Here is a 16953-nt window from a genome sequence, read left to right as displayed (position 1 = left end):
AGAGAAGGGCGATTAGTCTCTATCCCTTTAGGGAGTTAGGGCTCTTTCCTAGTTTCGGGAGTATAATGGTATAGGCGACTCGGAAGTACTAGGGGTGGTACCCCTACGTAACGTATACTTAGAATATACGAGTAATAAGCGGTAGGGTCGCCTTTATAGTTCTTTTTAGGTATCGATTTAGAATTCCATCTAGTCCGAGTACTTTATTATTTAGGAGTATCTTAATAATATTAAGTATATCCTCCTCCGTAACTTCTTCGGGGATATCTACTATATATAGATATTCGGCGTCGTAAACGTCTAATAGGTCTACTAGTTCCGGGAGAGGGAACATGGCCTCCCATAGGGCCTTAGTTTTCTTAAGGCTCGTGGAGTATATTCTCCCCTAATATATTAGGGGAGGCATAAGTGGCGGGGGTGTCGGAGTATCTACGCCCTTAGCCTATTTCGCCATGCGCTATAGCCCTATTACGTATCGTATCTATTAACTAGTAATTATACACTACTATTTACGCCTTTCATTATAGAGGACTTTATCGCGTTATTATATCGCTTCCTTCTATTCTTCCCACGACTCGGGTGTTCTCGTATAGTATACGCGTCTATATAGCCTTCGGGCGTCTTATCTACTTTCCCGTACTTAAGGAATCCCCTTTGCTTCTAGGGGCCGGTATATTTAGTATAGTACGTGTTTATTTCTCGCATTCTAGTATATTTATAGGAGTGTCTATACGGCCTAGTCTATGGCTAGGTTATTAGATATATCGACTATAGAGGGATCTAGGATCGCCGATTCCAGGTCCTTTAGGTACTTTTCCTAGTCGGTATCCTTCTATATCTATCGTCCCCGTTATTCATTCGGGGTATATACGTTTATTATAGTTTCCATATATTTATAGTCGGAATCCGTCTATATCTAGCCTAGGCGGTAGTATTAGATCCGGTAACTAATATACTCCGTAGCGAAGGTAAGGTTAAGCGTAGACCCGTCTTCGTCCTATTTATGTTTTTTCTATATAACTTATTCTATAGATATAAGTAGGTATAGGAAGTTATAGTAGCGGGTACGTAGTTCCCTTACTCTAAGTTCTTCCCTAACCACGGCTAGGCCTCCCTACTATTAGTAGTAGAGGTTAAAGTCTTCTAGGAGGATATGTTACCCTGGTTCCGTAGTACCCTCGAGCATCTCGTCTAGTATAAGTACACGTTATTAGTTATATATGTTATATATATATAGGGGGCCTATATCTATTTATAGGTATAGTATTATCCTAAGGTTATCGCGCTCGGTATACGACTATAATAAGAGTAGTATTAACCTATGAATGTGGAAGAGGACTCGTCTTTCTAGTCCTAGAGGGTGTATAGTATAGTATCCGGGGTGTATGGTTGGTTTACTCGTCTAGTAGTGTTTATAGGGTTCCTAGATAGCGAGTATTATAGCCCCGGTCTCTTCGAGGAGCGTCGCCTAGTTCTCTCTTTTATATTATATATTTACCTATATAATTCGGAGTATATTCTAGTCCCTTATTAGGTACTAGGGAGTATATATACCTATATACTTATTCCTTGGAGGCGCGACTATCCTTACGCGGCAGCGGCTTTAACTATACCTTTTAGTCGTCCCATCGTCTTCGGGATAATCTACTATCCTATCTAACTACCTTCTAGAGGGGAGGTTAGGGGTGTTATAAAGAAAGGGCTCGTGGTAGGTATTATATTCTATAACTATCTCGCGTCTCTCGCTTTTATCGTATGAATATATTCTATAACCTATTTATATTTTATGCACGTTAACGACTACGACGGGTGTTTCCCGTTATAGTTTAAATACTATACTATATCTCTATTTCTTAGTCTATCTTCTCGCGGTTTATAAGGGTACTCCTAGATAGCGTGGTCCCTACGGTACTATCCGCACTTAGTCTTCTATAAGTACCTTTATATAGTATATCCATACCCTTAATAGTTAAAGTACTATATTATTACCTATACCCTATTCTATAGCTCGGCTATAAGGAGCTCTCCTTCTATTAGGAATCCCTTCTATATAATATATTATACGAGGGCGGGGTCTTAGAGCTCTATAATTATAGTAGAGTGTTTTTTTACCGTTGTCTTAATCGTCTATAGGTTCTTCTACCACGCTTTTATAATCTTAATCCCTGGGTATTTTCGTGTATTAGATTATTCTATACGCGTAATATCCTCTACTCCGATAGCCTATCCCTATACGGGTACTACGTATACTATAATCGGGTATATAGCTACTCTAATAGACGCGCTAGGGAAGATACTACCTATTATATTCGGATCTCGCAAGATATTTTACTATATAGTATTTATTATAGTAGTAAGTACTACCCTACCTAGCGTAACTTTAGTAGCTATAACGCTTAACTATATTCCTTTCTATTTATTAATCTTATTTATAATTTCCTTTAGAGATGCCTATTAGACCTACGCTAGCGTATCCTTATCCTAGATTACGATATATATACTATATACTCTATCTATGGTTCTAGTGGTCCTTAGTACGGTAGCTCCGGGTGTTACTATAATCTAAGTCTACATATTAGGGCGCTTACCTTAGGATAGCTCTTTCTAGATTCTCTATAGGCTGGCTTCTATTTAGTCGAGCCTACTACTAGGTTCCTCTCGTGGTGACTTTCTTTCTTCCTCCGTGATTCCTCTTAGATTCTAGATAAGGTCCCGGAATATATAAAGGAGGGTCTTCTTTCTCTCCTTGGCGTCCCTCTCTATATATATTACCTAGTATTTAATTTTATCTAGGAGGGTCTCCCCTCTTAGGGTCCCCTTAGTCTAGGTTATCTATAGTACTTCGTACCCTTAGTTAGTTCCTATATTTTAGATAGGTATTTAGCTATCTATATTAATATCGCTATATAGCCGTTTCTACCGTACTAGTAGAGGTATATCCGGCGTATACCGGGGTATTATAATGCCTAAGGCCGCTATAGTTATTAGTTAAGGGTAGCCCTTAACTAATAAAAGGGGGTCGGCGTATCGGCGTTTATTAGATATAGTCTATACTCGTGTTATTAAAGAGTCTTTGAGTATATATATATAGTATCTCTATACGTTAGTATCGTCGTGTATTATACGCTGTACGTACGTACGTATGTCGGAGATTGTTATACTTAGTATACTCTATCGTTTAATGTATATAAATCGCTGTTTTGCCCCGAATTGACTAGTTTGGTCCGTTGGGGTGTAAGAAGTTTTTTCTACTAGTATCTATAATATCTATAGATAAGAAATAGAACTTTACTATTATACTTCTAAAAGGCACGAGATTTAAGATAGAGTAAGCGTCTAAGAGTAGTATTATTATATACGTCTTAAAACTAGATAATAGATACTTTATAAAGAAGATAGCTTAAGTAGAATATATATAGATTCTAACTCGATACTTTACTACGGATATTATAGAGAAAATTAGAAGCTACTATAGTTATATATAGAATATACTAGTAACTTAGCTATAAGATTTAAATAGTAAGAATATTTATTACTATACCGTATAGTAAAGAAGAGATAGATTAGTTTAGGTTACTATTATAGCTTAGCTATAAAAGAATATTATCTAAGAATAGGTAATTAGACCGCTAGACTTAATTATATAGTAATTATACTATAATTAAGAACCGACGCTTATTATATATAAATACTAATAATATATCTTCTATTAGTATATAAGATTCTAGTATATTATATAACGCCTTAAAGGCCTTAATAATAACTAGATAATAGTACTATAATCTTCTAGATACTAGTTCTAGTTAATCTACTATCTAAGTTCCCTAGAAGATAAGACTAGAATTATAGAAAACATCTATAAAGTATACTTATAGATACTATTAAATAAGACTATACTCTAAGACTTAGTTTAAAAATAGAGTCTAATAGAGAATATAATAGCTAACTAGCGTTAAGAAGTAGAAGAAAAACTAGTTAAAGAAGTCTACGTACTATATATAGAAGATATAGTATATATATAGCTAATCTCTATAGTCTCTCTTAAAGACCTTATATAGAAATTTACTATAGTCTATAAGAAAATACTATAGTTTATAGATTCTTTAAATTATAGTACTATAAATAACTAGGTAACTATACTAATAATTATTTAAGATAGTTTCTATAAAGACCGATCTATATAGAGTAGAAGAATTAATCGACTTCTACTATAATACTTACTTAATAGATATACTTTAACTCTACCCAAAACCTCTATATAAATTATTATTATAAGTCTACTATCTAGTTTTAATAAAGTAGATAACTTTTTTATAATAAAAGAATTTATAAATACTAATAAGATATAGTTAATTATTTTAGTAAGAGAGATTACTAAGAAACTAAAAGCTAGAGTATCTATCTTAGATATTCTAATAAATCTAACTAAAGACGTTATTAAATTAAGGATACTAGAAGAAATATAGACTCTAGTTATAAAGGTAATAGAGATAATTAAGGTTCTATTCTCTATTATAAAACTAGTACTAGCTATTACTATAAAGAAAGTTAAAATAGTAAAAAAGATAATATTAGTTACTACTAAAATAATAGTATCTAAGATAGCTTCTATATTATCTAAACTTCTATCTACTCTAATAGAGTAAACGGAGCTATAATTAGCCTTAATTTCTATAATCTTATCTACCTTAATTCCCGCTATATTAACTATAAATACTATTAGTTAATAAGAGACGGAAATAAATATACTTATCTTAGTCTATAAGAAAGACATAGAAGTATAGATTAGAGAAATTATAATAGAGACTCTAAAAAGGTTCTTAGTAGAGGTATAAAAAATCGCTACGTAAAAGATTACTATAATAGTTATAACTACTATATCTATAGAAGGTAATCTAAGTACTATATTTTTCTAAGAATAAGAGATAGAGTTATATAGAGAATCCGTACTACTAGTATAGAGAGCTATTATAGAAACTTAGGAACTAGTATCTATAAAGTTAGCTTAAGAGTAGAAGAAGAATTTTATAAGAGACTTAATTAGATAAATACTAAGAGTTATAGAATAGATAAAAAAAATCATAGAAATAATTATAGATCTATAATATCTAAATAGCGCGATAAAAACCATAGAGTATACTATAGAAGTAGGTGTATAAGATATTAATAAAGTTATTAGAAGATACTAGTAGTATATCTAAGATAGCTTTAAATACTTACTTACTATAAAAGAAGATAAGCTATATAAAGCTTCTAATAGAATACCTTTTAGAATACTTCTTAATAAAGTAGTAGCTACTAGTACTTATAGTTACTATTCTAAACTTAATAATATCTAGATAGAGATACTAATTCCTAGAATTTCTATACTAGAATACTAGTTCGAAGACTAGTTTAAAGAACTAATAGAATAAAATAAATAGAAGAATAAATTCTATAATATAGAAGACTTCTAAATAGAAGAAGCTACTACTACTAAAACCGTTACTATTCTAATAGTTAAAACTAATATTATAACGGATATAGAGATTAACGTTATTATAAATACTACTACTACTATAAATATAGATACTATAATTATTCTAATATACATAGTTTCTACTTTAACTAGAACTACTATTTCTACTTTTACTAAATCCGCTAAATCTATAACTACTACTATAGCTTACTTAACTTAGCTAAGAAAACATAATAATATATATAAATAGTTATAGATCTCTATAGCTATACTAATACTATAAATGGATTAAATAAATATAAAAGAAATAAGAGTAATAAGAATAGTACTAAATTATATATTTAAATACTCTAATAACTAATTCGATACTCTCCTTAAGATTTATAATAGACCTTAGATAGTTACTATAAATCTAAAGATAATAGAAGCTATTCTTATATAAGAACTAGAGAGACGTAGAGCTATATTATAATAATATTATTAATACTTTAACTAATATCTAGAAAGTAATATTATATAGTATCTATATAAGTATCTAACTAAAGTAAGTCTACTAGAGTAAAGGACTTTAACTCTATTATTTTAAGTTATTAGAGGTACCTATTATAGAAGGTAATAAGAAGATAGATAATAGTAAGAACCATAGACTAAAGGTCCTATATATATAGCCGTAGATTCTATAAAGTAGCTAGTAATAATTAATCTAATACTTAACTAAGATATAACATCTCTATTCTTAACATTAGTAGTCTTAATAAAGGACTCTACTATATAGTAACGTCTATTCTCTAGTAAAGAATATATCTAGATATAATAACGCTACTACCTTCTATAGAGTATAGTAAGATAGTATCTATAAGAGAGTAGCTAAGTAGATAGACTAAGGTAGAGGTATATATAGTAGCTATATCTACTATTATTATAAAGTTCCTCTTTAAAAATATTATTTATAGATATAGAATTATTTCTAAGATTACTTATAGTAGTAGAAGAGAGAACATAGATACTATAGAGGAACTTCTCTAACTCTATAGAATTTATTAGAAGGTTATATCTATATATAATCTCTATATAAATAGAATTATTAAGAGAAGCTTTATACTACTTACTAATACTCTAATAAAGATAACTAATAGTAGATTTAAGAACTAGTCTAAATACCTCTATATAGTTATATAGATAGATAGAATTATAACTTATACTAGTACTAGATATAGTACTATATACTTTATACTTAGCTATAAACTAATTATATCTATAGAGATTAAATTTAGATTATTCTAAATACTCTCTTAGAATAAGATAAAATTAATATTAGACTTACTTACTCTTTAAGCTAGATAACTAGAGAGAAGATTAGAGAATCTTTAAGAAGTATATATCTATACTATATAGATTTATAAAGAATTAAGAGAAGTATAGAATAATAACTATTACCTCTATTAAGAACTATTATAGATTAATACTATTATTCTTTTATATAATTTATAATAATAAATAAATATAGAATAGAAACTAAAATAGTATTAGAGAGGGCTATATAGAATCTAGTTAGTATTTAACTATATCTACTAGCTTATAGAACTAGATAGAACTAGACTTAAAGAAATGTTTCTAAGCTATAGACTAAAGAAGTATTTTATATATAATATAAGTAGTAAGTAGTATAATAAGTTCTTCTAACTATCTATTAAAAGAATTATCTATTAGAATAATAAGAGTAGTAATAAGAAAGAATACTATACATAGCTTATAGAATACCTTAATAACGCTATATAAGTATAAGTAGAAGTAGTAATTTCTACTTTATAAAACTTTAATAGAAAGAAGTATATATACTTTTCTAAGACTAATATCTTCTTCTAGAGAATAGAAGTTTTTTTTAAAGAGAGAAAGAAGATACTTTTAAGAAGTAGTCTTATAATAATAAGCTCTATTATTAAAAAGAGGTAATAAACTCTATTATTACTAAGAAATAATAAGTCTTATTATTAAATAAAGAAAGATATAAAGAAAAATATAAGTATTAAACTAAGAAAGACGTAAAGAAAAATATAAGTAAGGGTATATTTATAGTCTACCCGCTATATATAAGCTAGTTATATAATTAAAGTCTATCTATTAAAGACTCTAATAATTCTATAGAAAACTAATAAGAAAAAGAATAGAAGAAGAAAGTCTAGAGAAAGAAGATACTTATAGAAAGTCTTATAAGAATAAAGATATACTTAGTATCTATTAATTTATAGATTTTACTATATATCTAGAATATCTTTATTTATAGATTCTCTATATACTCTATATCTATTTATCTATAAAGATAAACTCTACTATTATAGTAAAGATAAGCTTTATTATTATAGTAAAATAATAAATATTACTATTAAAGTAAAGAAGATATAAAAAGAGATATATATAAATTTAAAGTCTTTCTATAAAAGCTTACTTTATACTATACTTATATAGAACTCTATTAAAACTAATAAAGAAAAGAAGAAAAGAAAAAGAAAGTTAATAAAAAAAAGATATTTATAGAAAACCTTATAATAAAGAGATAGAGATATACCTAGCGTCTATCTATTTATAGATTTTACTAAGCGCCTAGTATATATTTATTTATAGATTTTCTATATATCTAGTATATACTTATTTATAGATTTAATATATATATAGATATATAGCTATTAATAAAGGTCTATTTATAAAATTTATTATATACCTAGTATTTAATAAAGTATAGAATAAGGTATATAAGAAGTATAGAACTCTCTTCTCTTTATATCTTCTTAATCTCTCTAATACTCTCTCTATACTAACTCTCTCTTATATCTCTATATTTTCTTATAGAAACTAATAATAGTAATAGCTCTACTAAAAAAGAAGATATCTACTTATAAAGAATTATAAGATTAATAAGTTTAGATAAGATAGATATAATTATAGTTAAGGGTTATAAGTACTAAAGTAGGGCCTTTAACTACCCTTATAGTCTTAAGACTATCTACTATTTCTTAAGATCTACTAGTAGATATTATAGAAGTAAATACCTCTACTATTAACTATATTCTTACTATTTAAGATCTATAGAAATACTATAATTATATTCTAGATATATTTAATAATCTTTATTATACTACTAGTCTTATAGAATAACTTTTAAGTAGTATAGTTAATATATTCTAGAAGATAGAAGCTATAATAGAATATAGTAAAGTTAAGATTAAATCCTCTATTCTAAAAGAAGTCTATAAGATAATTTATTAAGAAAGAGATACTAACTTATATATTCTAAAGACTAAAAATATAATTCTATAGAACTAGTAAAAAGACCTCTCTAATATAGAAGGCTAGTTACTCTAATCTACTCTTAGACTATTATAGTAGATATAGAACTTTATAGAAAAGCTGGTAGTACTCTTATAAATATAGTAATAGATATAAGTAAGGGACTAGTTAAATATATCTTTATAGTCTTAAATTAGTTAAGAATAGAAAGAATAAGAAATTAAAGTATATCTCTAGAGTTCTAATATTAATACTATTATAGCTAGAGATAGTAATATAAGAGAACCCTCTCTTTAATAGCTCTAAGACTACTCTAGTTAATAAAATAAATTAATATTCTATAATAGAATAGAACTTATTATTTCTATTAACTAGTACTCTTAAGTTAGTAGAATAGTCTATAGATCTATAGAGTAGTTCTTATAGATTAAGAAGATAAGTATATTATCTCTATCTCTAGAGCTACTATTACTAAAGTAAGTATAAGTAATATCTATAGTAAAATTACTCTCTTAAGGTATACCTTCTAGATTAGAAATATACTATCTATCTACTATAGAGATATATTTACCGTCTACTTATACTTAGACTTCTTTAGTATCTATTATAACTTCTTTAATAAAGTCTACTTATAGATATATCTTTCTAGTAGACCCTTAATATCTACTAAAAATATACTTATAGTAGCGATTAGTTACTAGAGTCTTATAGTCTAAGATAACTCTAATAGTAGTAGAAGAAAAGAAGGAAGAAGATTCTAAGTATTATAAGTATATACCCTTAGTAATAAAGATATCTAAAGTAGTAGCGTTCTTAAAGAAGAACTTTATAGTAGTTAAAGATATAGCTCTACTAGTTAAATAGAAAGAATAGATAGTTAATAGAGCTATCCCTTATAGAGTCTATTTTAAGTATTATTAGAATATAGCTAGAAAAAATAAGATATTAATTAGAATATTCTATATAAATCTAGTAGTAAGACTTAAGAAAGTATTTAACTTTAGAGATAATATTAGAGCCCTTAAAGTAGATAATAGATATTATATATAGTTTACTAAATATACCTAGCTACTATACTCTATAGAGATATTAGAGGTCTATTACTTTTATATCTCTAATATATCTAAACTAGTTATAGATATATAGAAGATACTTAATAGTATTATATTTCTTATCTAGAAATAAAATAAGAGGTTAGAAGATTAGTATCTTATAAAATAGAATAAGATAGAGAGTATTAATATTATAGGAATATTTAAACCTCTTAAGTCTAAAATAACTATTCTTAATAAAAGTATTCTTAAACTTAGTAGACTAGAGTTTAAGATATATAAATACTACTAGTAGAGATATAATAATAAGTTAAACTATAGATAGCTATATAAAAAAAACTTCTTACACCCTAACGGACCAAACTGGTCAATTCGGGGCAAAACAGCGATTTACATACATTAAATAATAGAGTATACCGAGTATAATAACCTCCGACACACGTACGTACGTATAGTATATAATATACGACGATACCGACGTATAGAGATACTATATATATACGCTTAAAGACTCTTCGATAACATGAGTATAGACTATATCTAATAAACGCTAACACGCTAACCCCCTTTTATTAGTTAAGGGCTACCCTTAACTAATAACTATGGCGGCCTTAGGCATCGTAATACCCCGGTATACGCTAGATATACCCCTACTAGTACGGTAGAAACGGCCATATAGCGATATTAATATAGATAGCTAGATACCTATCTAAAATATAGGAACTAACTAAGGGTGTAAAGCGCTATAGATAATCTAGACCGAGGGGACCCCGAGAGGGGAGACCCTTCTAGATAAATTTAAATACTAGGTAATACGTGTAGAGAGGGACGCCGAGAAGGGAAAGAAGACCCTTCTTTATATATTCTAGGACCTTATCCGGAACCTAAGAGGAATTATAGAGGAAGAAAGGAAGTTACTATAAGAGGAACCTAGTAGTAGGCTCGACCGAATAGAAGCCAGCCTACGGAGAATCTAGAAAGAGCTATTCTAAGGTAAGCGCCCTAATACGTAGGCTTAGATTATAGTAATACCCGGAGCCACCGCACTAAGGACTACTAGAACTATAGATAGAGTATATAGTATACGTATTATAATCTAGAATAAGGATACGCTAGTATAGGTCTAACGGGCATCTCTAAAGGAAATTATAAATAAGATTAACGAATAGAAAGGAATATAGTCGAGCGTCGTGGCTACTAAAGTTATACTAGGTAGAGTAGTACTTACTACTATAACGAATACTACGTAGTAAAACATCTCGCGAGATCCGAACGTAATAGGTAGTATCTTCCCCGGCGCGTCTATTAGGGTAGCTATATACCTAATTATAGTACGCGTAGTACCCGTATAGGGATAGGCTATTAGAGCGGAGGATATTACGCGTATAGAATAATCTAACACGCGAAAATACCTAGGGATTAAGATCGTAAAAGCGTGGTAGAAGAATCCATAGGCGATTAAGACGACGGCGAAAAAACACTCTACTATAATTATAGAGCTCCGAGACCCCGCCCTCGTATAATATATTATATAGAAGGGATTCCTAATAGAAGGAGAGCTCCTTATAGCCGAGCCATAGAATAGAGTATAGGTAATAATATAGTGCTTTAACTATTAAGGGTATAGATATACTATATAAAGGTACTTATAGAAGACTAAGTGCGGATAGTACCGTGGGGACTATACTATCTAGAAGTGCCCTTATAAACCGCGAGGAGACGGACTAAGAAATAGGGATATAGTATAGTATTTAAACTACGATAGAAAACACCCGTCGTGGTCGTTAACGTATATAAAACGTAAATAGGTTATAGAATATATTCGTACGATAAAAGCAAGAGGCACGAGATAGTTATAGAATATAATACCTACCATGAGCCCTTCCTTTATAATACCCCTAACCTCCCCTCCGGAAGGTAGTTAGATAGAATAGTAGACTATCCCGAAGACGATAGGACGACTAAAAGGTATAGTTAAAGCCGCTACCGCGCGAGGATAGTCGCGCCTCTAAGGAATAAGTATATAGATATATATACTCCCTAGTACCTAATAAGGGACTAGAATATACTCTAAATTATATAGATAAATATATAATATAAAAGAGAGAACTAGGCGACGCTCCTTGAAGAGACCGGGGCCATAATACTCGCCATCTAGGAACCCTATAAATACTACTAGACGAGTAAACTAACTATATACCCCGGATACCATACTATATACTCTCTAGGACTAGAAAGACGAGTCCTCTTCCATATTCATAGGTTAATACTACTCTTATTATAGTTATATACTAAGCGCGATAACCTTAGAATAATACTACACCTATAAATAGATATAGGCCCCCTATATATATATAATATATATAACTAATAACGTGTACTTATACTAGATAAGATACTCGAGGGTACTACGGAACTAGGGTAACATATTCTTCTAGGAGACTTTAACCTCCACCACTAATAGTAGGGAGGCCTAGCTATAGTTAGGGAAGAACTTAGAGTAAGGGAACTACGTACCCGCTACCACGACTTTCTATACCTACTTATACCTATAGAATAAGTTATATAGAAAAAATATAAATAGGACGAAGACGGGTTCACGCTTAACCTTACCTTCGCTACGGAGTATATTAGTTACTAGATCTAATACTACCGCCTAGGCCAGGTATAGACGGATTCTAACCATGAATATATAGAAACCGTAATAAACGTATATACCCCGAATGAATAACGGGGATGATAGATATAGAAGGACACCAACTAGAAAAAGTACCTAAAGGACCTAGAATCGGCGATTCTAGATCCCTCTATAGTTAATATATCTAACGACCTAGCCATAGACTAGGCCGTATAGATACTTCTATAAATATACTAGAATATAAGAAATAAATACGTACTATACTAAATATACCGGCCCCCGGAAGTAAAGGGGATTCCTTAAGTACGGGAAAGTAGATAAGACGCCTAAAGGCTATATAGACGCGTATACTATACGAGAATACCCGAGTCGTAGAAAGAATAGAAGGAAGCGATATAATAACGCGATAAAGTCCTCCGTAACGAAAGGCGTAAATAGTAGTATATAATTACTAGTTAATAAATATAATACGTAATAGGGCTATAGCGCATGGCGAAATAGGCTAAGGGCGTAGATACTCTAACACCCCCGCTACTTATGCCTCCCCTAATATATTAGGGGAGAATATACTCCATGGGCCTTAAGAAAACTAAGGCCCTATAGGAGGCTATATTCCCTCTCCCGGAACTAGTAGACCTATTAGACGTTCATAGCGCCGAATATCTATATACGGTAGATATCCCCGAAGAAGTTACGGAGGAGAATATACTTAATATTATTAAGATACTCCTAAATGATAAAGTACCTAGACCAGATGGAATTCTAAATTAATGCCTAAAAAGTACTATAAAAGCGACTCTACTACTTATTACTCGTATATTCTAAGCATGCGTCACGTAGGGGTACCACCCCTAGAGCTTCCGAGTTATCTATACTATTATACTCCCGAAGCTAGGAAAGAGCTCTAACTCCCTAAAGGGATGGAGACTAATCGCCCTTCTCTTCTACCTAGGTAAGATACTAGAGGCTATGATAGCGAAGAAGATAAGTACCGCGGTATAGAAATATAATCTCCTTCCTCCGAACTAGAAGGTAAAGATAGATAGCTCCCTAATAATAGCTATCTAATATATTATTAAAGTTGTCTAGGCTATATAGAAATAGGGACGGGTAGTATCGCTCCTCTCCCTCGATATAGCCGGAGCGTTTAATAAGGTAAACTATATAAGACTTATTTATAACCTCCGGATAAGACGAATACTAGAATGGATTATACGCTTTATATAGTTATTCCTTATAGGAAGAGTAACTTAGATATATATCTCTAGGTACTAGAGCGAATATAAAGAGACGGTATATAGCATTCTATAAGGGAGTACCATCTCTCCGATTCTATTTCTCTTCTTTATAGTAGACCTTCTTTAAGGAATAAAGTATATAGAGGTAGTCGGATACGCCGATAATATATATCTCCTAGCTATTAATAATAATACTAACCGAACGTATAGACGACTAGAATAGAACTATAAGAGATACCTCTAGTAGGTAAAATGCTACGGAGCAAAGTTCGCCCCGGAGAAATACTAGCTTATATACTTTATTAATTATTAAGGGAAATAGATAACTAGGGAAGGCGAACGACGCCCCCGAATCGACGTATTTAATAAACTACTAGTATAAAGCATACGCGCGCTTAGAGTTATACTAGATAGTAAGCTTAAATAGGGACCATAAGTAGTATATACCGTCTCTAGGGCCCTCCGGGTAGAAGCCGCTATATAATAGATTATAGTCTCCACGTAGGGAACCGCCTAGGATAAGGCACGCTAGCTATATATATCTATAGCACGACCCGCCTTTATGTACGGATATAAGTACTAGTACACGGCCCTTATATAGACTAGGCGAATAAAGCTCGAATCTATATAGAACCGTATACTCTATCTTATATTAGGCGTATATAAAGCTACTAATATAGTACTACTATAACGTAAGATAGACGTTATAAGTATATATAACTTCTACTAGATATAGAGAGTAGTATACTTTACTAAATAATAAGTATAAGAATATATAGGAAACGTAGAATATACTTTCGCCGCGCTACGTATATGAATTAGTATATATTACCGCGCACTCCTATATATAGGCTAGAATTAAATACGGTATAGGTACTTAATAGAAGCCGACTCTAGCTAAGTAGTATAAGAAGTCCGAGATAATCTAGACGCTCTCCTAGACTAGTAGAGCCTTTAAGAACTTATAAAAAATATATAGTTATGGACTTAAGATAAGTAGAAAGAGGCACTCTATACCTACTAGACCTCCTAGTAGAATAGGTATCTAGAGTAGATTCGAGGGCTATAGAAGGAACTAAGTAAATAGATATATAAAGGGCTAACGAAAGCCTAAGTATCTATACTTATCTAAGCCCGAACGGGCGCCATAGGACTTCTATACTATATCTATAAGAGAGGCGTTCCCGATACCTCCCTATAGTATAAGGCGTGCGGCCGGAGAGGTATAATACGCCACTATCTAGCTATATACCCTAACCTCTATATATAACGGTAATAGCTTATCTACGTTATAAAGACTTTAGATATCGTATAATAGCTTAATAAGTACCCTAAGGATGTCTCCCGATAGATACTTATATATCTACTACTCCTCTAGTACTAGTAGACCCGGAAATATATACCGGAAGAGACCCGGTATACGCTGGTAGTAATCTAATATATACCGGAAGAACCCCGGGAGAACCCCGATTATTAGTTAAGGGCAGCCCTTAACTAATAACCTCCGCACCTACACGTGCTACCTAAGGGTAAAATAACGGTAATATAGGCTATAGGCTAATAGGCGTACTCTATAGCTATATACTTAAGACGAAATAGAGGTTTAACGAGATATAGTTATAGATATAAGGAAGTTTTTCCCTATAGGGTTTCTTCTTATATAGTGGCTTAGACTAGAGAAGGCATAGGCCTATAGAGTACTACTCTACCTAGTTATATAATATTATTATTATTATTATAGATAGCTATATACTATCTACTACTCTTATATCTAGTAGCTAGTCTATTAATATTCTATATACTAGCTTTCTTATATAGTCTATAGATCTAACTATAACTATTATCTAATTTTATATCTATATTATATAAAGTTCTAGAGACTAGAAGATAGAACTATATTCTAGTATCTAGATAACTTAATTAATAGAGTACTTAACTCTAATAACTATTATAGTACTAATATAATCTAAGAAAGTATTAGTTTTAATAATAAGTAAAAGATAACTTTACTATTATTATTCTATAATTATATAAGTTTCTAGAAGAATAGTAGATCTAGATAAAGCTCTGTCTAGAAGTTAATAGATATAGTATAGTTATTACTATTAATAATAAGATCTATAATATAGAGGATAAGTAGAGGTTTAGTCTATTTATATCTATACCTTATAAGGCCCTTAAGGTCTATATATCTAGCCCTCTTATAATATATAGTGCTCTAGAGCTAGTAAAGAGGGTAAGATATATAATATTTCTATAGTATATCTCTATTAGCTCTAACTATATAATAATAGAGATACTAGAAATAGATATTTAGAAGTAGCTTATAGTAGTATATAGAAATCTAATGCTAGGGTCTATATCTCTATCTAGTTTCTTAAATAAGTATAGTGCTATTCTATATGTCTTTCTAGCTACTATCTAGCTCTTAAGTTCTAATATAGTAAGTAATGCTCTTATTAGCTAGAAAAGATAGAATAGCTAGAAAGTATATAGGGAGGCCGCTATATAGCTTAATACTAGATCTTAGAAGTTAAAGTAAAAGACTAACGCGTGGTTTAAAGATACTACTAAGGTATTTATAGAAACTTTTATAAAGATAGTAGAACTAGAGAGAGAGGTCTATAAGGATAGATTATTCTAGAAGGAGTTTAATAAGGCTAGAGGCGAGAAGTAGTCTATTAACTTTAAGAAATACCTATCTAATACTATACTATCTAATAATATAGAGAACTTCTATAGATAAGAGTGGTCTAATAGAATCTCTAATAATAATAATTCTATTCTATCTAAATTAAGTAATATAATTCTTAAAGAGCTAGCTTAGAACCTTAAAGACTAAGAATAGATATCTAAATCTATCTAATTATTAGTTAAGGGCTACCCTTAACTAATAATCTAGACTAATATTTATCTATAATAACTACTTATTATTAGCCTTTTCCTTTATTTTATAGATAGCTTTCTTAGGTGTTTTTTATATAGTTTCTATAACGGCTATTATACTACTAAGAGTAGTAGCTCTATAGGCCGGGGAGGTATATATAGAAGGCCGTATCTATAGCTCTATATATATATCTCTAGCTTAATTATATAGTATATTTATATACTTAAGGAGGATATTTCTCTACTTATTTTAATATATACGCACTCCCTATTACTAATATTTAACTATTTAGCTTTTCTTTATATTTATAGGCTTCTATAGATATTAATTAATAGATATAGTTATTAAAGAATCGATTATAAGTATTATATAGACCCCTTCTATTATATAAGAGA

The sequence above is a fragment of the Pseudovirgaria hyperparasitica genome, assembly GCF_010093815.1.
Source record: "Pseudovirgaria hyperparasitica strain CBS 121739 unplaced genomic scaffold EJ05scaffold_28, whole genome shotgun sequence".
In the NCBI taxonomy this organism is placed as follows: Eukaryota; Fungi; Ascomycota; class Dothideomycetes; order Acrospermales; family Acrospermaceae; genus Pseudovirgaria; species Pseudovirgaria hyperparasitica.
Note: the sequence above shows the minus strand (reverse complement) of the source record.